The following is a 23,606-nucleotide window of genomic DNA, read 5'->3' on the forward strand; positions in this document are numbered from 1 at the left end:
GTCAGGACTGGCTCTCCCAAGGCCGCCAGTAGTTCCAATGAAATGTTGTCTACTCCGGGGGCCTTGTTTCGACTCAGGTCTTTCAGTGCTCTTAACGAAGGTTTATTCAGCACTTGCACATACAAGAACGCGTAGCGAACTGCCTCCGGCCAGAGCACATACCGTATATATACAGCTACAGAACATTCCAGTACAACGATTCTTAATGTTTGTGGATGTTTCTAGAATGTACTCGAATCGAATATAGAAATTAAAATCGTACAGAGAGTTGTGAACTCACGCTCCTCTGCTGAACAGGTTAGCATCATAATCACTACACCACGGTGCTACTCAGCTTCTTTTGCAACAATATTAGCACTTAACTACAGATTATTCATCGTGTATCAGTTTCGTTTTCCCTCCCAGAAGAACAGATAATTGTTTACTTTTTTTTAATAAAGAACTTTTAATTTATTTTGACAGAAGATTGTCTTAGGAAGAAGTCTGAGCAACTTAGCTTCGTTACTAACGTAACTGACAAACTATAAGACTGTTTCATTATTGTTTTTTAATTCAATCATGTCTAAATTTGACCTCGGAAAAAACTGACTGTAAAAAATTATTACTAAGCGATTCAAAATATCCCACTGACTTTATTTCTATTTAAAATGCGCGCTCCAGTCTGTAGGGCAAAATGTCATGCTGAATGTAAGGTCGAGTCTGGCTTTTCATTTTTTGGACCTGGTAAACGTAGTTACAACGTTTCTATTACTGATAATGTATGCTGTTTCGGTAATGATAACAACTTCCACCGATAATGCAGAAGGGTGAATATTTCGATTTGAGACAGGTAACCCTCCCTCGACCAGTAATTTGCGAAGTGAAACTCCACCAGTTGAGTATGCGAACCACCTACCTAAAAAAAAAAGGAACAACTTTATAATTAATGTAACAGTATCCGCTCAAAAACTCACAAAATCAATCTCTCTCTGTACTAGTGTAAAAGGCGTTTCAGTTGCCTAAGTCAATGTATGTATTCGTTTTCCAAACATAGGAAATCTTCAAATGTTATGATATATCATAGCATCTTTGACACTCATATGTTTGTAAGCACTTTGTATGTATCAAAACATGTGGTGCGTGGTAGAAATCGTTTCTGTGACAAATCTAAAGTGTTCGGTGAGAAAAATTTACGTGTGCAACGATAAGAATGCTGTGGGAATGTATTCACATCTGTTGGACGAATGTTAGGAAAACAAACACTCCAAACCGACATCACGTAAGTCACATAGAGTGAAAATCTGTAACTCAACCATCTGTGTGGCGTGCTTATAATTATGTATTATTTATATTTTAGGACAATTAATCTGTAAAAAAAACGCACCACATGTTGTAAGGAAAGCATGTAAACCGTCTGAAGATGAATCATAACGATTCCAAACCGGTAACGATACTCTTTGATAAAGGAACTGAAAGTAAATTTGTGGCTGGTTGCTGTCCCAACACCATCAACATTTGTCTTTAAATAACAGCCACGGTCTCCAACCATGTCATCATATGACAAAATTGGATACTACTAGTTTGTTGTAAATTGTAAGGAATTGATTTAGTATCTAACCTTCTACGGTATGCGTATATAATGAGGGACCGAGTCACGAAACTCTACTAATGCTCTGCATGTGATGCGCAGTTCACACCGGTATGGTTAGTCATGAAGTAAAAAAGACTGCAGTCTCCGACTACAAGTTAAAGTGATCCGTAGAGCAGTCCGAGTTACAAGTTCAAGTATACAGTTAATCAGCGCTAATGAAATGCCGTTATACCCGATTAAGGAATTGATAGACTTGATTTCCGTGTGCGCGTTGTAGGCAAGCTGACAGGTTCTATCAGGACAGACGTCCAACACGTATCGTGTTTCCAAGGCTGTTGCAGTGGCAAGGGAAACAGCGCAAATACGTACACTACTGGCCATTAAAATTGGTACACCACGAAGATGACGCGCTACAGACGCGAAATTTAACCGACAGGAAAAAGATGTTGTGATATGCAAATGATTAGCTTTTCAGAGCATTCACAAAAGGTTGGCGCCGGTGGCGACACCTACAACGTGCTGACATGAGGAAAGTTTCCAACCGATTTCTCATACACAAACAGCAGTTGACCGGCGCTGCCTGGTGAAACGTTGTTGTGATGCCTCGTGAAAGGAGGAGAAATGCGTAGCCTCACGTTTCCGACTTTGATAAAAGTCGGATTGCGGTTTATCGTATCGCGACATTGTTACTCGCGTTGATCGAGATCCAATGACTGTTAGCAGAATATGGAATTGGTGGGTTCAGGAGGGTAATAGGGAACGCCGTGCTGGTTCCCAACAGCCTCGTGTCACTAGCAGTCGAGATGACAGGCATCTTATCCGCATGACTGTAACGGATCGTGCAGCCACGTCTCGATCCCTGAGTCAACAGATGGGGACGTTTGCAAGACAACAACCATCTGCACGAACAGTTCGACGACGTTTGCAGCAGCATGGACTATCAGCTCGCAGACCATGGCTGCTGTTACCCTTGACGTTGCATCACAGACAGGAGCGCCAGCGATGGTGTACTCAACGACGAACCTGGGTGCACGAATGGCAAAACGTCATTTTTTCGGATGAATCCAAGTTCTGTTTACAGCATCATGATGGTCGCATCCGTGTTTGGCGACATCGCGGTGAACGCGCATTGGAAGCGTGTATTCGTCATCGACATAATGGCGTATCACCCGGCGTGATGGTATGGGGTGCCATTGGTTACACGTCTCGGTCACCTCTTGTTCGCATTGACGGCACTCTGAACAGTGGACGTTACATTTCAGATGTGTTACGACCCGTGGCTCTATCCTTCATTCGATCCCAGCGAAACCCTACATTTCAGCAGGATAATGCACGACCGTATGTTGCAGGTCATGTACGGGCCTTTCTGGATACAGAAAATGTTCGACTGCTGCCCTGGCCAGCACATTCTCCAGATCTCTCACCAACTGAAAAGGTCTGGTCAATGGTGGCCGAGCAACTGGCTCGTCACAATACGCCAGTGACTACTCTTGATGAACTGTGGTATCGTGTTGAAGCTGCATGGGCAGCTGTACCTCTACATGCCATCCAAGCTCTGTTTGACTCAATGCCCAGGCGTATCAAGGCCGTTATTACGGCCAGAGGTGGTTGTTCTGGGTACTGATTTCTCAGGATCTATGCACCCAAGTTGCGTGAAAATGTAATCACATGTCAGTTCTAGTATAATATATATGCGTCCAATGAATACCCCGCATTTCTTCTTGGTGTAGCAATTTTAATGACCAGTAGTGTAGAACGAGGAGGACAACGGCCTGTATGGACTTCAGCCTTGGAAGAAAAGGTGCTGAGATGCTGTCAGCCAGCATTTGATGTTGCACATGAAATCCTGTTGGTATGTCGCGGACAGTGTTGTGTGGAATGTAATAAGAGCGACGCGGCGACATAATTACAGTTCACAGGAAGCGCAAGATTTAACTGCCGTTCACTTCGGACCTCGCGTCGCTTTAGGCCAGCGAGCGCTGCAGCGTTCTGATGTCAATATCCACTTTTCTGCCTGTTTCACTGGAGGTGGGATATTCAGTAGCAGCAATAGCCACGTTGAGAATTCCTAAGCTGCAACAGCGAAGCGCCGTCAATACGGACTAGCAGTGAACTTGTGGAAGAGGATAGTTATCGTTAGTTAATGTACCCGTATCTGCTGTCTCCTCACTTCACTGCAGCTTTGAACACTATCTTTCCGATGGACATACTTCCCGACTAGTTAGAAGACATCCCATTTGATTCTCGGGTGCCTGCGTGATTCCGGCCTCGTAGCGACCTTGCGCACTTTGCACATTTCACTCATAAACATCGAAATCAGACGTTCCCTGAAAGTTAGGCAGGAACAGGACGCCCTTTTTCATGGCCAGCTTGTTCATCTGTTCTGATCTCATTTGTTTCTTTTGGAGTAGTCATGGAAAAGATATTGGGTATGAGACACTAGTCGAGGGTGAAGAAGACCTCCTGGAAAGATTTCTTACTGTCTGTGATTGCAGCTTCTTTTAAGTGTTCTGCCAATGAAACGCAGTCTTTAGTTCGTCTTCCCCATAATATTTTCTATGTGTTGTTTTCTAGGTATTTAATTGAATTTACGGCTTTTAGATTTGACTGATTTGTTGACTAACCGAACTTTCATTTTAGCACTCACGTGGATGACCACACGCTTTTCATAATTTAGGATATTTGGAACCTAGATTCATCACTTAAGGTTGGCTCCAGAAATTTTCTGAGTAGGTTTTGACTGGAGAGTTTGGGTCTATCTTCAAGCGTCTGCCAGTACACTTCTTGCACCATCTTCGTGACACTCTCCCGTTGGTCCAAAAAACATGAGACCGTAATATTTCCAGCTTCAACAGCCATCATATTCAGCTACTAGAAGCTCTTTTTAGAGCAGTTGAGAGGGCAGCGGTGACAAGATGAAGTAATGTTATGCACCGATGGCAGATGGTTTGTTAGGTACGGATATCGTGGGAAAGACCCCTAAATTGTGGTCCTTCTCCGCGATTGGCTGCCGTGTTCGGAAGTTGCGCGCCAGAACGATTATCTTCTGCTATAAATATTAGACAAACTAAACAGCAAAATTTACTTGCATTTCAAATTAAAGCGTCTCTCAATAGCGTGCTATCATTCCATTATTAATACCCAGCAGAAAAATAAACAACTGCTGAACGAAAAGACAGACGAAGCACTTCAATGATCTTCAGATCGCGCCTAATTTGGATGGCGGGCGAAGTGGTTCGGCTGTAAAATCATAGCTGGTTCGGCAGTCTCGGAGGACAGATATGTTGTCTGTCGCGGTCGGCATCAACCTAAGACCTTTTTTTAGCAATGTATGGTTATTTGGACATATAGCTGGGAACAGTGTGATAGTAATTACGGAAAAACGCAGTTCACTATTTTGTTTGAGAATGGAAATTATTGTGATTCTAAAGTAGAATGTAATTGTGCAGTTTCTGGTGTTCTACAAATAAAAATCGATTGGCCTCCCGTATAAACAAACTAATTGTAAGTTAAATTATTTCTAAAATCAGTTCCTCTCTAGGAGCCTCAAAATAACGGATTTACGACCTACGTGCTGTTTTCTGCGCAGGGGACAGCAGCTATAGAATACTACAGGTTGGTGAACATTTATTAGAACTTACGCATTCCACTCAGGGCGACGGAAGCAAATAGGCACATCGCGTGTACTGCAATCTTAGCACAAATGAGAGCAGTGACACGTCATCTGTGATAACACAGAGGAGGTATGAAGGAGAGAAACCGTCGAGGGAAGAGGTTTACATAGGCACGTATAACTATCTCCCTTATTACCTCTTCTCTTTTTCAACTTACTGTGTGGCAATTCGTGCTGGCCTTCTCTGTTCACGTTCAGTATCCCCTGCTAACCCAATCTGGTATCGTTGTCTCCGACAATCTGGAAAAATGTATTTGTTTCATTCCACCAGAATCCTAGAGCTACAGCCGTTTTGTTGGAGCTGTTCTTACATCTGCTAAGAACTGTATTCCTCGTGGATGTATTCCAGGGTGCCATGAGAAAACAATTTAACATAAATGGAGACAGTGACGCTGCAGATGAACTGCTTCATACTCTCGATAATTCAAGGAAAGTACGCCGGTCTGAGACGGTAGAAAACTTGAATTTGAAACATTCAAGTAGAAAGGCTAGGTTCTTGCTCTGTAAATTGAGTGTCTCCTTTAATAAAGGCCAGTATTTCAGCCAGTTATATTACTAACCACATTATGTGCACAAAATGTGCAGACTGCCCAGGAATAAATAGCTTACCTTCAGGATCAAGAAAGAGGTAGTGAAAAGCTCAGTCTCCAAATGATTCAAAATTGTGTTCCCCATTCACTGTGGATGAAATTAAAGTACCTTTAATAGAGGTTAAACGTGGTGGTAAGGCTCTGGCGTCTGATAATACACACACCAGGTTGAGATTCATTGGGAGAGTCCTCAGAAAATGTAGTCCATCAACAAAGGAGGTGGCTTACAAAACACTCGTTCGACCTATACTTGAGTATTGCTCATCAGTGTGGGATCCGTACCAGATCGGGTTGAAGGAGGAGATAGAGAAGATCCAAAGAAGAGCGGCGCGTTTCGTCACAGGGTTATTTGGTAACCGTGATAGTGTTACGGAGATGTTTAACAAACTTAAGTGGCAGACTCTGCAAGAGAGGCGCTCTGCATCGCGGTGTAGCTTGCTCGCCAGGTTTCGAGAGGGTGCGTTTCTGGATGAGGTATCGAATATATTGCTTCCCCCTATTTATGCCTCCCGAGGAGATCACGAATGTAAAATTAGAGAGATTCGAGCGCGCACGGAGGCTTTCCGGTAGTCGTTCTTCCCGCGAACCATACGCGACTGGAACAGGAAAGGGAGGTAATGACAGTGGCACGTAAAGTGCCCTCCGCCACACACCGTTGGGTGGCTTGCGGAGTATAAATGTAGATGTAGATGTAGAATTTTTATCCCATCTCAGGGAAAATTCCAAATCCTGGGTGACTCGCTTCTTCTCCATTATTTTGAAAACAGGAACATTTCCCAAGTAAATGAAAAATACAGAAATTGTGGCACTCTTAAAACCTAACAAATCACCGGATCTTCTCCACAACTTTGGCCCAATTTCCCTATGTAGTTGGACGTATTAGCTCTCGGAGAGGCTTATTTACGTTAGAATTAGTGGGAGTATTTCAGAACGCATTCCAATAGAACAAGCGAGATTTAGGCCTCATCGAAGCTGCAACGATCAGCTACTAGCTCTGACAGCCTTCATAGAGCCTGGTTTGCAGGAGAAACTAAAAACATCTGTGGCCTTTATCGACCTTACAACAGTATATGACAACGTCTGGAGGGAAGAGATGGTTTACTAATTAATCAAAATAATTAAATGCAGGATAAAAGTATCTCTTATTAATAACATGAAGAGTAACCGGAATTTTTAGGTTTAGTTGGGTGAAAGCAGAAGCTCAGTAAGGAAATGAAACAATGGCTTGCCACAGGGCTCAGTTCTCGCACCTCTCCTGTCCAGCCTTTATATTTCTGAAGTTCCAAAAACATCTTCAAGGGAATTCTGCTTAGCAGACGATATGTCTGTGCTTTGTCAGTCAGAGGAAATACTAACAGAGGACGCATCCGCCCATAACTCATGTATCAGAAAATGGAAACTGAAGCGCAGTGGCCGGCCGAAGTGGCCGTGCGGTTAAAGGCGCTGCAGTCTGGAACCGCAAGACCGCTACGGTCGCAGGTTCGAATCCTGCCTCGGGCATGGATGTTTGTGATGTCCTTAGGTTAGTTAGGTTTAACTAGTTCTAAGTTCTAGGGGACTAATGACCTCAGCAGTTGAGTCTCATAGTGCTCAGAGCCATTTTTTTGAAGCGCAGTACTAGAAGAGCGAGTTTTGTACTTTTCACCTTAACAACAAACAAGTTTACACTGGCCTTGGGTGCAGTTTAATGGCAATATTCACCATCAAAACAAGTGTCCCAAGTTAAGTTGGCATCACACTCGACCGCATTCTTACAAAAAGTACTTGGAAAACACATCAGCCTAGATAAAAACTCACAACAAAATCATTCAAAGGCACAACCTGAGGGCCTCAGTGGAGAATTTACCTACATCGGCTCTTGCACTAGTTTTTTCAGCTGCAGAGTACTGTGCTTCAGTATAGTGTAATAGTTGTCGTACCAGCCCCATAGATGCACAGCTCAGCAACATGATGCGCGTGATTACTGGTACAATCAGACCAACTTCTGTCTTCAGGATTACGCCGCGAAGCAATATCTACCCACCACAAATTCGCAGAACCGAGACCCTGCTTTGAGATTACCACAGTATACAACAAAATAACCTGTTCATCACGACATACCCGTCTCACGAAGAAACAGGCTTCGTTCGAGACAACTACTGTATGGTGAACAGCTAACTAGTGACTACATGTAACACCAAAGGCATCTCTGGAAAAAGAACTGTCAATATCTCAGTAATCACTAAGAATGGGAATGATTAGAGAGATATAACTGAAATACGGACGTCGAACTTGACAGGAAACTGTGGGTCAAATTAAATAGTATCCGCGCTGGATGTGGTCGGTGTTCTGACTCACTCTATGAATGGGGTATTGTGGATTTGCTGAGTTGTGACTGTGGTGTAATGAAAAAACCTATCAGCCGTGAAAGAGAGGAGGGCATCCTACGATGCTATACGAAAGGGCACGTGGAATGATTTTGTGAATGCCGTTGCCACAGCTGTGGAATGGTTTCAGTAGTGTTATTTTTGTTTTATGCAGTGACATTCATTACATATTATAAACGTACTGCACCTGTGTGCCATATGAATGATGGTGATAGTACGGGTGTCACACATATGAGCAATATTCTACAATGGAGGGCATGAGTGCTCTGTATGCTGTCTTCTTTGTAGACTGATTCCCCATTAGTCTACCAATGAACCGCAACCTGCCACCTGCTCGACCTGCAACTGAGACTACGCGATCTTTTCATCTCACATTCCCACAAATTTTTACACCTAGGTACTTGTACGAATTCACCGATTCCAACTGTGACTCATTGATGTTATAGACATGGGAAGTGAAGTGCAGAATTTTACATTTGTGATAATTAAAGCAAGTTGTCAGTCTTTGTGCCACTCTGGATGCTTATCAAGATCTGACTTAATATTTTTTGCGCAGCGTCTTTCAGATACTACTTCATTACAGAAAATTGCATGAAGTGCGAAAAGTCTGAGGTTACTACTAATACTGTCCGCAAGGTCATTAATATACAGTACAAAATGAGCAGCCAGGGCTCAAACACTCTCCTCTGGGCCACACCCTAAATACTTCCACATATGTCGATGACCCTCCATTCAGTAGAACTTGCTGCATCCTCCCTACCACGAAATCGTCAGTCCAGTCAAAAATTTCACGTGATACCTCATGACATGGCCCTGCTAATTTTTTTTTTTTTTTTTTTTTTTTTTGAGGGGGTCATTAGCCTTCTGACTGGTTTGATGCGGCCCTCCATGTACTCCCCTCTTGTACCAACTTTTTCATCCCAGAGTGGTGCTTGCAACCTACGCTCTCAATTATCTGTTGGAACTCTGTCTCCTTCTACAGTTTTTATCCTCTACAGCTCCCTCTAGTTCCATGTGTCCTCAATTATTTGTTGGGTGTATCTCAATCTCTGTCTCCTTCTACAGTTTTTATCCTCTACAGCTTCCTCTAGTTCCATGGAAGTTACTCCCAGGTTGCCGGCCGGTGTGGCGGAGCGGTTCTAGGCGCTTCAGTCTGGAACCGCGAGACCGCTACGGTCGCAGGTTCGAATCCTGCCTCGGGCATGGATGTGTGAGATGTCCTTAGGTTAGTTAGGTTTAAGTAGTTCTAAGTTCTAGGGGACTGATGACCATAGATGTTGAGTCCCATAATGCTCAGAGCCATTTGAACCATTTTTACTCCCAGATTTCTTAACAGATGTTCTTTCATCTGTTCCTTCCTCTTGTCAGTGTTTTCCATAAATTTCTTTCCTCGCCTCCACCTGATTTTCAATAACAGCACCACATCTCAATGGCTTCGATTCTCTTCTTTTCCGGTTTTCACGTAGCCTATGTGTCACTCCCAAACTATGCTGTGCTCCAAACGTACGTTCTCAGTAATTTCTTCCTCAAATTGAGGCCAACGTTTGACACTAGTAGGATATTCTTGGCCAGGAATGCCCTTTTTGCCAGTGCTAGTCTGCTTTTCATGTCCTCTTTGCTCCGTCAGGCGTGGGTTATTTTGCTGCCTAGGTAACAGAATTCCTAACATTCATCTCCCTCGCAATCACCAATTCTGATGTTGTTTCACACTGTTCTCATTTCTACTACTTCTCATTCCATATTCTGTGTTCATTAGACTGTTCATCCCAATCAACAGATCCTGGAATTCTTCTCCATTTACACTGAGTAAAACACTGTCATCAGTGAATCTTCACATTTATATTGTTTCGCCTTGAATTTTAGCCCCCCTTTTGAAACTGTCTTTTATTTCCGTCATTGCTTCCAAAAACAGAGGTGCCCCTTTTCATCCAAAAACTCCGTTCTTGGCCTTTCAGTCTTATTATTCCCTCTTGGTTCTTGTGCATATTGTATACTACCCCTCATTCCTATTTTTCTCAGGATTTCGAACATCTTGCACCATTTTACGTATTCGAACGCTTTTTCCGGGTCGACAAATCCTATGAACGTGTCTTGCCTTTTCTTCAGCCTTGTTTCCATATCAACCGTAACGCGAGAACAGACTCTCTGGTGCCTATACCTTTCCTGAAGCCAAACTGATTGTCATGTAAGAGACCCTCAGTTTTCTTTTCCATTCTTCTGTATATTATCGTAAAAAAAAAGGTCTCAAATGGCTCTGAGCACTATGGGACTTAACATCTGAGGTCATCAGTCCCCTAGAACTTAGAACTACTTAAACCTAACTAACCTAAGGGCAGCACACACATCCATGCCCGAGGCAGGATTCCAACCTGCGACCGTAGCGGTCGCGCGGTTCCCGACTGAAGCGCCCCGAACCGCTCGGTCACACCGGCCGGCTATTATGCTCGTCAGCAGCTTGGATGCGTGGGCTGTCAAGCTGAATGTGCGATAATTTTCGCACTTCTCGGCTCTTGTAGTCGCATACTTTGCAAATGACCATTTCTCTAAGCGGTTCATACAGCTGCATGTATTTATTGGACGGTAACTTACGGGACGCATGTAACGTGGCTAGATGAGAAGCGATTTTGCTGTTTTCGAATGATGCAAGGTGTCGAGAATACCGTCAGTCCAATAAGGCGTTTAACATGCAATGTGTCGAGGGTGTACTTCAGGCCAAAGTTGGTTCTATGCTCTTTAGGAGTGTTTTTGTGCCATTATGAATTTCAGTCTTGCATCTGATTTATCTACGGTTTGTTTTTTATGGTCGTTCCACCTTGCTCGGATAGTTACTCCTAGATATGTTACGGTAGATACTGCTTCCAGCAGTTTGTCATCAGTGCGGTGGTTGTGCAGTAGCGGATTTATTCTTCTATTTACGCGCTATATGTTTCATTTATTTACGTTAAGGATCAACTGCCTGAGCCAGACCATTCATCAATTCTCTGCAGACCGTTCTTCATTACGATACTGTCTTCTGGCGTTGCTATTTTCTTATAGACAACCGTATCATGTGCGAACACGCATAAGGAGCTTCCGACGCCTTCGAGGACATTATTTACACACATTGTAAGTAGAATGGTCGTATCACACTTTCTTGGAGAACTCCGGAATTATCTTTACCTCTGTCGATTTTGTTCCGTTAAGAGCGACGTCTTGAGTTATGCCTGTAACGAAGTCTTGAGTCGAGTCACAAATCTGGTCCAATACTAAACGGCAATGCGGGACTGTGTCGAATGCCTTGCTGAGGTCAAGGAACTCAGCATCAACCTGAGAGCTGACGTCTGAAAAGCTGTGGATCTCATGAAGGGACAGAGTGAGATGAGTTTCGCAAGATCTCTGTTTCCGGACTCCATCTTGAATTTAATGGGGGAGAGTTTCTCTATCCAAAAAAGTCAGAATACATTAGCGTGAAACATGTTCCGCAATTCTACAGGAGATTGACGTCAGGCCTATAATTATCTGTGCTACGACCCATCGTGAAAACAGAATGACTTGCGCTTTTTTCCAATCGTTAGGTGCCCTTCGTTGCTCCAACGACCTACGATAAAACTGCCACAACTAACGGAGTAATCTCTCTTCCAACTACCTCTGTAGAATCTTAAAGGTATCTCATGTGGCCCTGACGCCTTTCTACTTCAAATACATTGTAGTCGCTTTTGTATTCTGCGATCACTTATGTCAATTTGTACCATGATTGAAGGAAGGGACCGCATTACAATATTCCGACCTCAAGCAATTCAGAAGTCCGAAATCAGTATTTCGGCTTTATCTGTCATATTCACTTTCTGTGCCAGTGTGGTCCTTGAGTGAATGGATAATTTATATTCTCTTACTGATTTTACGTAAGACCTAAACGTCTAAGAGCTTTTAGTCAGATCGGTTGTCAAAATTTTACTTTCAAAATCAACCTATCATACCTGGACTGGTCCGCTAAATAACCTAATCCTAATGCACTGAAAATGTCTGGGACTATTCTGAACAGCAGGTGAATCTTAGAAATGAAGATGCCCGCCATTCGGTAGCTCTACGGCGACATCAGTGAATGGCTTAACTTGGATATGGGATACCACCTGCACATACCTGTGGACTGTCTTCGTCGCAGAATTGAGACCACAGGAAAGCTAGTTCACGTTGGTGTGCAGAATTTAGAAGACCTGTGACGTAACGTCAGACTTTCAGAAAAGTAAGGGAGGTAAGTGCGAGAACTTGCGTACCACCAACTTAACAGCTCGTGCACCTTACTTGCTGACAAAGGTTAAAACTAAGGATATGTTAGATGACGATCTGTTTGGTTTCAGGAAAGGTAGAGGTACCAGAGAGGCAATTTGCGCTTGATATTGGAAACAAGACTGAAGAAAAACCAGACCACGGTGAAGAGGATTTGTGGCGTTGGAAGAAGCGTTCGACAACGTAAAATGGTGCAAGATGTTTGAAATTCTGAGGCAAGTAGGTGTAAGCTATAGAGAAAGACAGATATGTACAACCTGTAGAAGAACCAAGAGCGGACAGTCAGACTGTAAGACCGAGAACGAAATGCTCGGATTAAAAAGGGTGTAAGACAGCGACGCAGTCTTCGCCCCTACTGTTCAATCTATACATATAACAAGCAATGAAGTAAATAAAAGAAAGGTTTAAGAGAGCAACTAAAATTAGTGGTGAAAGTGATTTATATTGTTATGCTTAGCACAACCCGTTTCGAGAATTTATTCTCATTTTCAAGTGGATTTGTGCATTTGTTTACATGAATACCTTTGGTGATATTTTCAAGTGTGATTTTCTGATCCTGTCGCATCTTTTTGAGGGTATACTGCAATCGGAAATTTGAACAAAATGAATCTTTGAGTGTTTCTAATGCTAATGTTGAAAATTGTATTGTTGTTTCTCTGCTTACTGGTGTTGTGCCTGATCCATTACACAAAATATCATACACATGTAAATCATCACTCACACTACGCGTTTACAAAACATGCTACTAAGGTATTACTACAATACAGTTTAGTATTTTTACCACTGTTAACTGCAGAATTATCGCTTACATTTTGTTTCTAATGAGGAAACTATATATTTACGAAAACTGCTCCAGTTATTATACGCAGGAGAAGCATTTGTAAAAATTAAGTGATACACTGTCTAGTTTGTCATTTTTCTGGTACACAAAAATTACAAGCTTCTGCTATAAATTTATTGTATTTGATTTTTGGAGGTGGTGGGGTATCTTAAGATATTATTCTATGTTTTGAAATGGGTTTCATAATGCTTTTATCTGTTTTGTTATTGCCGATTTTGTAAATTAGTTATGTGTGTAACAGTTGATGTGTTCAGTGTATCTAATTTGAAAATTCTCACCAACTTGTCCTACGTAGTAGCTTGAGCAAGTTTTACATGTTATTTTGTATATTCCTGAGTCTGACACAGCTGGCGGGTTTTCCTGAAACATCGTATATGATGAACGAAATTAAGGGTGAAAGGATATCAATGATAAGATTCGCTGATGGCATTGGTATCCTCAGCGAAACTGGAGAAGAAGTACAGGATCTGTTTGATGGAACGAACACAGAATGTGGATAGAGAGTAAACTGGAAAAAGACAAAGGCTGGTTGGTTGATTTGGGGGAGGGAACCAAACAGCAAAAAGACAAAGGACTGACAAGTAGAAGATAAGAGAACAGCAAGGAACTTAACTTCAAAAATTGGTTGTCACAAAGTAGGCGAAGATAAGGAATGATGCTACCTTGGAAGCGAAATAACCCATGACGGAGGAAGCAAGGGGGACATAAAAGCAGACTAGAAGAGGCAGAGAGGGACTTCCTGGCCAAGAGAAGTCAACTGGTCTCAAAGATAGGCCTCTATTTGAGGAAACAGTGTCTGAGAAAGTGTTTTTGGAGCACAGAACTGTGCGGTAGTGAATCGTGGACAATGGGAAAACTGTAACAGAAAAGAATCGATGCATTTAAGATGTCAATGTCAATAAAATTCACCAACAGCCGTGTGGTTTAAGATATTATTTTATTTTATTGTGAAGGCAACCTGTTTCGGTATTACGTAATGCCATCTTCAGGCCTCATACGCTTCTATCCAAGTAAACGAACTTGTCGTATAGCGCCATAAATCACCAGATATCGTGAATTCACGTCTTCGAATGAAGCAATTGTATAAAGATTGAATTCACTATATCCATTGGTTTATGGCGCTATACGACAAGTTCGTTTATTTCGATAGATGCTTATGACGCGTGAAGATGGCATAATAAAATGCCGAAACTGGTTGCCTTAACAATAAAATAAAATAATATCTTAAAGTACACGGCTGTTGGTTAATTTTATTGACATTGACAATTGCATAACCAGCCGATGTCTCCTTGCCATGATGGACCAACAGACATTTGAGTTGTGGTTCTACAGAAGACTGCTGAATGTTAGGTGGGCTGCTAAGATAAGGAATGAGGCTGTTTTCCGCAGAATCGGCGAAGAGAGGAACGTACCAGGAAACAGTGACAAGAAGAATGGACAAGTTGATGGGACATGTGTCGAGACACCAGGGAATTGCTTCAGTGATACTGGGAATAACTGTAGAGGGTAAAAACTGTGGTGGGGGACAGAGACTGGAATGCATCCAACTAATAATAAAGCCTGCCACAGGAGAGAAATAATTGGAGGCGGTTTCCATTAAACCAGTAAGATCATCATCATCATCAGTGTTCTGCCTAAAGGCAGGTTTTAACATGGTAGTTCTCCAGGCTGTCCGGTCTTCTGCCATGCTCTTCAGGTCTGCATAATTTCCTCTTCCCTTTATGTCGTCTATCATCTTGTATCTCCTTCTTCCTGTCAGTCTTCTCCCACAAACCAATCCTTCCAAAGCATCTACTAGCAAGCACTCCCTTCTCAATGAATGTCCCAACCAGTTCTTTTTCCTTTCTCTTACAACCTTCAGCAGGCATCTTCTCTCACAAACCCTTTCCAATACTCTTTCATTACTCACTCTTTCCGTCCAGCTTATTCTCTCCATTCTCCTCCACATCCACATCTCAAATTGTTCTAACCTTTTTTCATCGCCTCGTCTCAGTGTCCACGTTTCTGCCCCATATAGAGCCACACGCCAGACAAAACATTTGCCGAGCCTTTTTCTTAGTCCTTTATCTAATTTGCCACGTAAGAGTCTCCTCTTTCTGTTGAATGCCTCCTTCGCTATGGCAATTCGAGTTTTCACCTCTTGGAGACATCTCAAGTCTTCAGTTATTGTGCTTCCGAGATATTTAAATTCACTTACTTGGCTAATGGTAGATTGTCGTCAGTAAGAAAAGAAAAAAATATGAAGGTTAGAGGCCGTTTGGGCAATATCTTCTATGGGTGATTAATTTCTTGTCACCATACTTCTACATCTACATCCATACTCCGCAAGCCACCTGACGGAGTGTGGCGGAGGGTACCTTGAGTACCTCTATCGGTTCGCCCTTCTATTCCGGTCTCGTATTGTTCGTGGAAAGAAGGATTGTCGGTATGCCTCTGTGTGGGCTCTAATCTATCTGATTTTATGCTCATGGTCTCTTCGCGAGATATACGTAGGAGGGAGCAATATACTGCTTGACTCCTCGGTGAAGGTATGTTCTCGAAACTTCAACAAAAGCCCGTACCGAGCTACTGAGCGTCTCTCCTGCAGAGTCTTCCACTGGAGTTTATCATCTCCGTAACGCTTTCGTGATTACTAAATGATCCTGTAACGAAGCGCGCTGCTCTCCGTTGGATCTTCTCTATCTCTTCTATCAACCCTATCTGGTACGGATCCCACACTGCTGAGCAGTATTCAAGCAGTGGGCGAACAAACGTACTGTAACCTACTTCCTTTGTTTTCGGATTGCATTTCCTTAGGATTCTTCCAATGAATCTGAGTCTGACATCTACTTTACCGACGATCAACTTTACACGATCATTCCATTTTAAATCACTCCTAATGCGTACTCCCAGATAATTTATGGAATTAACTGCTTCCAGTTGCTGACCTGCTATATTGTAGCTAAATGATAAGGGATCTTTCTTTCTATATATTCGCAGCACATTAGACTTGTCTACATTGAGATTCAATTGCCATTCCCTGCACCATGCGTCAATTCGCTGCAGATCCTCCTGCATTTCAGTACAATTTTCCATTGTTACAACCTCTCGATATACTACAGCATCATCCGCAAAAAGCCTCAGTGAACTTCTGATGTCATCCACAAGGTCATTTATATATATTGTGAATAGCACCGGTCCTACGACACTCCCCTGCGGCACACCTGAAATCACTCTTACTTCGGAAGACTTCTCTCCATTGAGAATGACATGCTGCATTCTGTTATCTAGGAACTTTTCAATCCAATCACACAATTGGTCTGATAGTCCATATGCTCTTACTTTGTTCATTAAACGACTGTGGGGAACTGTATCTAACGCCTTGCGAAAGTCAAGAAACACGGCATCTACCTGGGAACCCGTGTCTATGGTACTCTGAGTCTCGTGGACGAATAGCGCGAGCTGGGTTTTACACGACTGTGTTTTTCGAAACCCATGCTGATTCCTGCAGAGTAGATTTCTAGTCTCGAGAAAAGTCATTATACTGGAAGATAATACGTGTTCCAAAATTCTACAACTGATCGACGTTAGGGATATAGATCTACAGTTCTGTACATCTGTTCGACGTCCCTTCTTGAAAACTGGGATGACCTGTGCCCTTTTCCAATCCTTTGGAACGCTACGCTCTTCTAGAGACCTACGGGGGCAAGTTCCTTCGCGTACTCTGTGTAAAACCGAACTGGTATCCCATCAGGTCCAGCGGCCTTTCCTCCTTTGAGCGATTTTAGTTGTTTCTCTATCCCTCTGCCGTCTATTTAGATATCTACCATTTTGTCATCTGTGCGACAATCTAGAGAGGGAACTACAGTGCAGTCTTCCTCTGTGAAACAGCGGCCTTTAGTCTGTCATCCTCTGTTTCAGTACCATTTTGGTCACAGAGTGTCTGGACATTTTGTTTTGATCCACTTCCAGCTTTGACATAAGACCAAAATTTCTTAGGATTTTCTGCCAAGTCTGTACATAGAACTTTTCTAAAGTTTGTTTAAAATGTCTTTTCGTGGTTTAGATTTAACTGTTTTAACCAGTTTATTAAAAGAGACTGTCATTTAGTTGCTCAAGTCGGAATAGTCGACTCAATAATTAACGGCAACGATAGGCGTAAAGTAAACTGGTTTGGTAATTGAAGGTTATGGCTTGTGTTTGAAATCTTAAAAGAAAATTAACAGCTGAGTCGTTATTTCGGCACCATTTAGTAGATGCCGTGTATTGCACTGTAAACCTTTGTTTTAAAGAAACGTAAAGCTTCTTGTTGTGCCCTGGATATTCCCTAGTTAACAACTGCTAGAATTTAGGTCCATATTTGCTCAGTCCTATTCCCGAGCTCGACGCGGGTTTTAATGCATGCTGGTACGGGCTTTAAAATAATTGTGTTCTAGTTGCTGTGCGTACGTTCGTCTCTTGTTTTACAAGTCACCTATATCATCCTGTGACCAGACTGTTCATGTTACTGCAGGCGGCCGGTCCCCCCATGTGGGCCCGGGGACATGTTGCACACGTTTCGTGTCACCTATTTTTGAGCAGTCGTGTAATTAATAGTGTTCCAGCTATGACTATTTAGTTAGTGTGAAGCCTTTGTAGTAAAGTGCTGTGAATTTGTTGCCATTGGGTATTTTTTCTAGCACTCTCGAGTTTGAACGTAACTTGTCCTTTCTCTTGTATTTATTATTGCCATTTTGCTGTGTTTTATTTGTTTGTCTTTAATGTTAAATTGACGAAGCTACACAGCTGAGGCTCACGGAAGTCATACAAATTTGCCGTTTGGTGGGTGGGGGGTGGGGAGGGGGAGGGAGGAGGTGGCAAATCAGTACAAAGAAGAAACATCTGTCGTCTGCCACAATGTTTATATTTTTGTTGCGTGCACAGTTTTACAAAGAGTTAACAAGTTGCAAGAATTCCGCCCCCCCCCCCCCCCACTTGTACCAAAACCTCCAGAAATAGTTTAACCAGTGAGTCCGTAGAGGATAGTTAAAGAGGCGTGCGTTAGGACAGGCTGCGCTTTTCCATCTGAGTTTCTGCGCAGATTAAGACAATCCGTCCTTCGGCTATTTTAGTGAGTCGTCCTGAGGAAAACTCTCGAGTTTTCGCAGAAGCAGCATCAGCGCTTTCGAATTCATTGAACGCCTGTCGCATAGCCCTCCCTCCTCACACTACATTTCGCTTCGCGTAATTTTTGTTTGTCTGCAAGGCTTTGGCTATGTTCATGTTTGCTGTGAAGTTCCCTTTGCTTCCGCAGCAGTTTTATAACTCGGTTGTTGTACCACGGTGTCTCTTTTCCATCTCTTACGGTCTAGCTCGGCACATTTCTGTTGTTTAGACGACACCCACGGGACTCAGAGCATGAATGAACCACGAATGAATGGAAGCAGCCCTCGCTCATGCCGGAGGGGGTTCAGGTGAATGGGGATCTCGAGGCGACGTCTTGTAGAAGAGACTGGGGCTTTCCTGGCCTCTGCGTCCTGACTGTCGGGGACGCGAGGCGCCACAGTAGCAGGGCAGCCAGCAGCCAGCAGCCAGCTGCGGGTTTATGGCGGGAGGCGACGCGACGCCGGCAGAGGGCGCCCCGCCCACCGCGGCCGTCTGAATGAATCACAGGGGGCGCGCAGTTCCGGCCGGCGCTTATTACGCGTCCTGCCCCGTGCTGTCCTGGCCGGCAGGATAATGGAAGGAAGCGCCGTCAAGCTCCGCGGGCCCCCGCCGCCTGCAGCTGCCGGCCTTCCGGTGCTCGTCACCGGCCACACCGCCACAACACCCACTGCACCTCCGCGTCGGACAAGGCTGCATCGCGATAGAGGCTACACTCATTAATTCAGACCTAAATTTCATTACCTTCCGAGGCCACATCGAACCGTACGAGGCGGCAGACGTGCTGCTAGTCTCCGAGTCGAAGACTTGGCAGGCGAATGCAGTAGGCTACAGCGACTTGCTGAGTTCTACACTGATGAGACAAAACATTATGTCCAGTGCGAGACTCAGTGCGGTCTTGTTTCACTGTGAGGCGGTAGCAAAACTACACTGTGCAACGTAACTAGACTTTCCCGAGCTGAGACATGCCTGCGAACAGAGCAGTGATCCAGAGAGTGTAGAACGAATTTCTTTATTTCCGTCAGTGATCACAAACTTGTTAGGTCCTCGAACTACCAGTTTCTGTCAGCAATGATTATCTTCAGATATGAAACTTGCTGGCAGATTAAAACCGTGTGCCGAACCGCGACTCGAACTCGGGAACTTTGCCTTTCGCGGGCATGTGCTCTACCGTCTGAGTTTTAATCTGCCAGTAAGTTTCGTATCACCGCACACTCCGCTGCAGAGTGAAAATCTCATTCTGGAAACATCCCCCAGGCTGTGGCTAAGCCGTGTCTCCGCAATATCCTTTCTTTCAGGAGTGCTAGTTCTGCAAGGTTCGCAGGAGAGCTTCTGTAAAGTCTGGAAGGTAGGAGACGAGCTACTGGCAGAAGTTAAGCTGTGAGGACGGGGCGTGAGTCGTGCTTGGGTAGCTCAGTTGGTTAGATCACTTGCCCGCGAAAGGCAAATGTCCCGAGTTCGAGTCTCGGTCCGGCACACAGTTTTAATCTGCCAGGAAGTTTCATATCAGCGCACACTCTACTGCAGAGTGAAAATCTCGTTCTGGAATCTTCAGATATGTTTTAAAAACATGTCCGAATATAATGATGCTATTTTTTTTAGCATCGTCACTTTTTCGAAACACCTTAATTGTCTCCTATTGCGACACAGAAGATTCAAATTGGCCTCAAAGGTGTGTACAGCCATCGTCTGTAATGGTGCAGAAGTATGACGCCCTGCGAGTTGACCCTCGAGATCGGTGACACTTCAAACAGCAAGGTGCCGACACGTGCTGAGGCAAGCCCGTATCTCAGTTGCTCGTGTCAACCGTGGACGTGTTTTACAATGGAAAGGTCGTCACACTCCCCCCTCTTATTCACATTTCATCCTATGTGTAGACACTTTTGTGAAAGTGGGGAGATCGGAACCGCAACGTCAAGTGGTTAGCAGTCATGCTGTTTTCTTACGCATAGCGAGGGAAAACATTTAAGACAAATTATCGCTCTGAATCGACAGGGAAAGAAGTCAAGAGGGTGGCATAAAGAGCGTCAGTGAAACCACACCTTCCCTTGCCTTGGTGCGTTAATTCTCACTAAGTTCGTAGTCGAAAACTGTAATTCACGGTGCGATGAGCTTTCTATACTGTTAACACATCCTCCAACGAACGGTTGAACTCTTCACTAAGGACGTCTTCAGACTGCTACCCCACTGAATGCGATCTGACTCCTATGGAGTGTACCAGGACCACAATTTTTACTCTGGTAGCTAGCGTGGAACCACTAAGAACCGTTTAACGAACTTTGAACATGATCCGAAGCACGAAAGGGCGTTTATGCTTTTTTATATCCTTTCTGTTTCACCCTCCTGTGGCTGGATCATGGGGAGGGGGATTATTGACGCATATGTGAATAAAACAGCAAAAGTTCCTTTTTAGACTCACAGAGTTCGGCAGCACCCTCTGTGCCACCTATCCACCTTTGTTGACCACTTAAAAAATGTGTGTGTGTAGAGGCCTCGACATGCTTTCACCTCAATGGTCGTCTGTGCCTGCTCTAGCACCTGAGGGCAGGCAACCCTCTCGACACCCCTTATATTCCACACACCTGCAAGCAGGTACTAGAGCAGCATGAGAGAATCATTTAGCTGAATGGCCTTGAATTCTCTGTAGAGGTACATTTTTAAAGTGGACAACAAAAGTATGCAGATGACACTGAGGCTGTTGCCGAAATGGGAGATCTCGGTGGGGACCCCTTGCTGTTTCATTCAGTGTCAGTGTAGCAACCTTATGTGATCAACGCTGAGAAATTGTAAACAATCTTGCTGCTTCGGATCACATTCAAATTTAGTCGAATGGTTTCGAACGGTGTCTAGTGATTCCATCCTCTAACTGTGTTGCACAGTGTACATAAGCGAAGCAGAAAGAAATCATTGTAGCGACAATATGTGACGGAAATGGAGAAACTGGTTCTGCGTCTGCGAACGAGATTCACGGAAACGGAGACGATGGTCGGATGTTTGCATGCTGCTACCGTGAACGTCTATGGAAAGTGGTTGAAGTTTGGTGAAACAACGAGTAGATGACAAGATGTTGGACTTTCACACCTAATCAAAGAACATGGAGCTAAGTGATTTTTCCCTCTCTGTAAGTCAGTATAGGTGGGATCTGTCGAAGATCTGGCAACAGATTAGGCACAGTGCTGGACCAGGCGCAAGTGTTTCGGAGCATACCGTTCGGTGTACTAGATCTCTGTAACAAATGATCCCTACGTGTTCCCAGTATGGTCAGTCACGATTTTAGTGGGCACGAGATCATCGAGATTGGGCCGTGGACCAATGAAGACTTGTCGCTTGGTCGGAGGAATCACGATTCTTGGTACTAAAGCTCGATGGTAATGTCTATGGACACAGGCCTATGTGGGCAGCGTTATACTACGATGGACATTCACCGGGCTTCCATAGGACCTGTCCTAGTAATCAGAGGCACCACGGCAGCAGGGGACTACGTGAAAATGTCTGCAGATCACGTGAATTTCTTCGTGGTCGAAGTTTTCCCCTACGTGATAACATCTTCCAGCAGGATGGCTATCCGGCTCACAAGGCCAGGAAAGTACTGCAGAGGTTGAGGAGCATGATAGTGAACTCACGTTGATGTCTTGGCCACCAAATTCGTCTTATCTGAAGCCGAAGAAAGACATATGAAACGCAATCGGGCGCCAGCTCCGAGTTCAAAATCCACCGGGCCACAACTAACTGGAATAGACGTCTGGTGCGACATAGCTCCAGAAAACTACCAAGGACTTGTTCAGTACCTGCCACGTAGAATCACTGCTGTGGACGTTCCAGTTGTGGGCCAACACGCTACTAAGCCAATGTTTTAGCTCATCTATAAGAAAACTGTCCTAGTGCTCCGACGCTCACGGCAGTGTTGGTGTATGCAGCCGGCAGAAAGGTTCAAATGGCTCTGAGCACTATGGGACTTAACATCTCAGGTCATCAGTCCCCTACACTTAGAACTACTTAAACCTAAATAACCTAAGGACATCACACACATCCATGCCCGAGGCAGGATTCGAACCTGCGACCGTAGCGGTCGCGTGGTTCCGGACTGAAGCGCCTAGAACCGCTCGGCCACAACGCCCTGCCCGGCAGAAAGCGAGGTATCTGCTCTTCCGTGTATAACTTACAGATTTTTTTCTCTGGATTCTTTATTCGACTTGGATTCTACGTTTGTTGCTATGTGGTTTCTGCCTATGAATAACCCTGCATGTTCATAGTTGCTGTGAGCCAAATTTGTACAGCCCCTGTGCTACCTGAGTTCTTACGTGTATACTGTAAGTCCTCACAGTGTTCCAGACACTATTACTGTCGAGTGCGATGTAAAACCAGAAGTCCCCATTGACAGCTTTAACATTTAAATCGAGGTATTTCTTCGCTGGGTGAGCGCATTGCTCAGTATACTGAAAGTCTGAATAATGTTTTGCTATTTGTTGACAACACTTTGCTCAAATGATAATCCCCTTTATGTTAGTGACACTTGAGGTCACTGTAGCACTCGCTTCATGGACAAAGCACTCAATATTTGCTCAATTTCTTCCGGCTTTCAATATCATTTCTTTACGACCCCCTAAAAAACATCCTTTCGTTGCATTTGGAAGATTACACTCCCGTCCAGTTGTCCAGTTGTCGTCCAGTTATTCTGCACCGTCCATTCTATAGCAATTCAGTTATCAAACTTATATCTTTAGAATAGACCTACATCCGGACAATCTCCTCTACAAAACGTTCTTATCCACACTTGGGAATTTGTCGAAGCTACCGCTGTCTTACTATCCAAGTGACTCTCCTCCTCAACAAGATACGTATCGCCTGTTCCCTGTCGCGCCTCTCTAGGTGCCAGACTCGGGGTACCAAGGCATTAAGAGCAATGTGTTCCCCGAATAGGAAACCAACAGACATGTCTTGTCATAGAACTCTCGTACACTCAACCCATGAAATTACAAAGACCTTCCATGCTTTACAGTCTTTAGCCACTGACATCCCCCTCGCTCCTGCATGTCTTCTATTCACCTGCCATTAGGTCGCTCTCTCGATCCTCTCATGTCTCTTCTATTCCATCGTTCATCGTCGTGAGTCCAACTGCCACCAGTTCGCCTGGCTGTATCTCCCACCAACACTTCTTTCATTCACATTACAGTCATGA

Source organism: Schistocerca piceifrons, chromosome 1, assembly GCF_021461385.2.
Source record: "Schistocerca piceifrons isolate TAMUIC-IGC-003096 chromosome 1, iqSchPice1.1, whole genome shotgun sequence".
Classification (NCBI taxonomy): Eukaryota; Metazoa; Arthropoda; class Insecta; order Orthoptera; family Acrididae; genus Schistocerca; species Schistocerca piceifrons.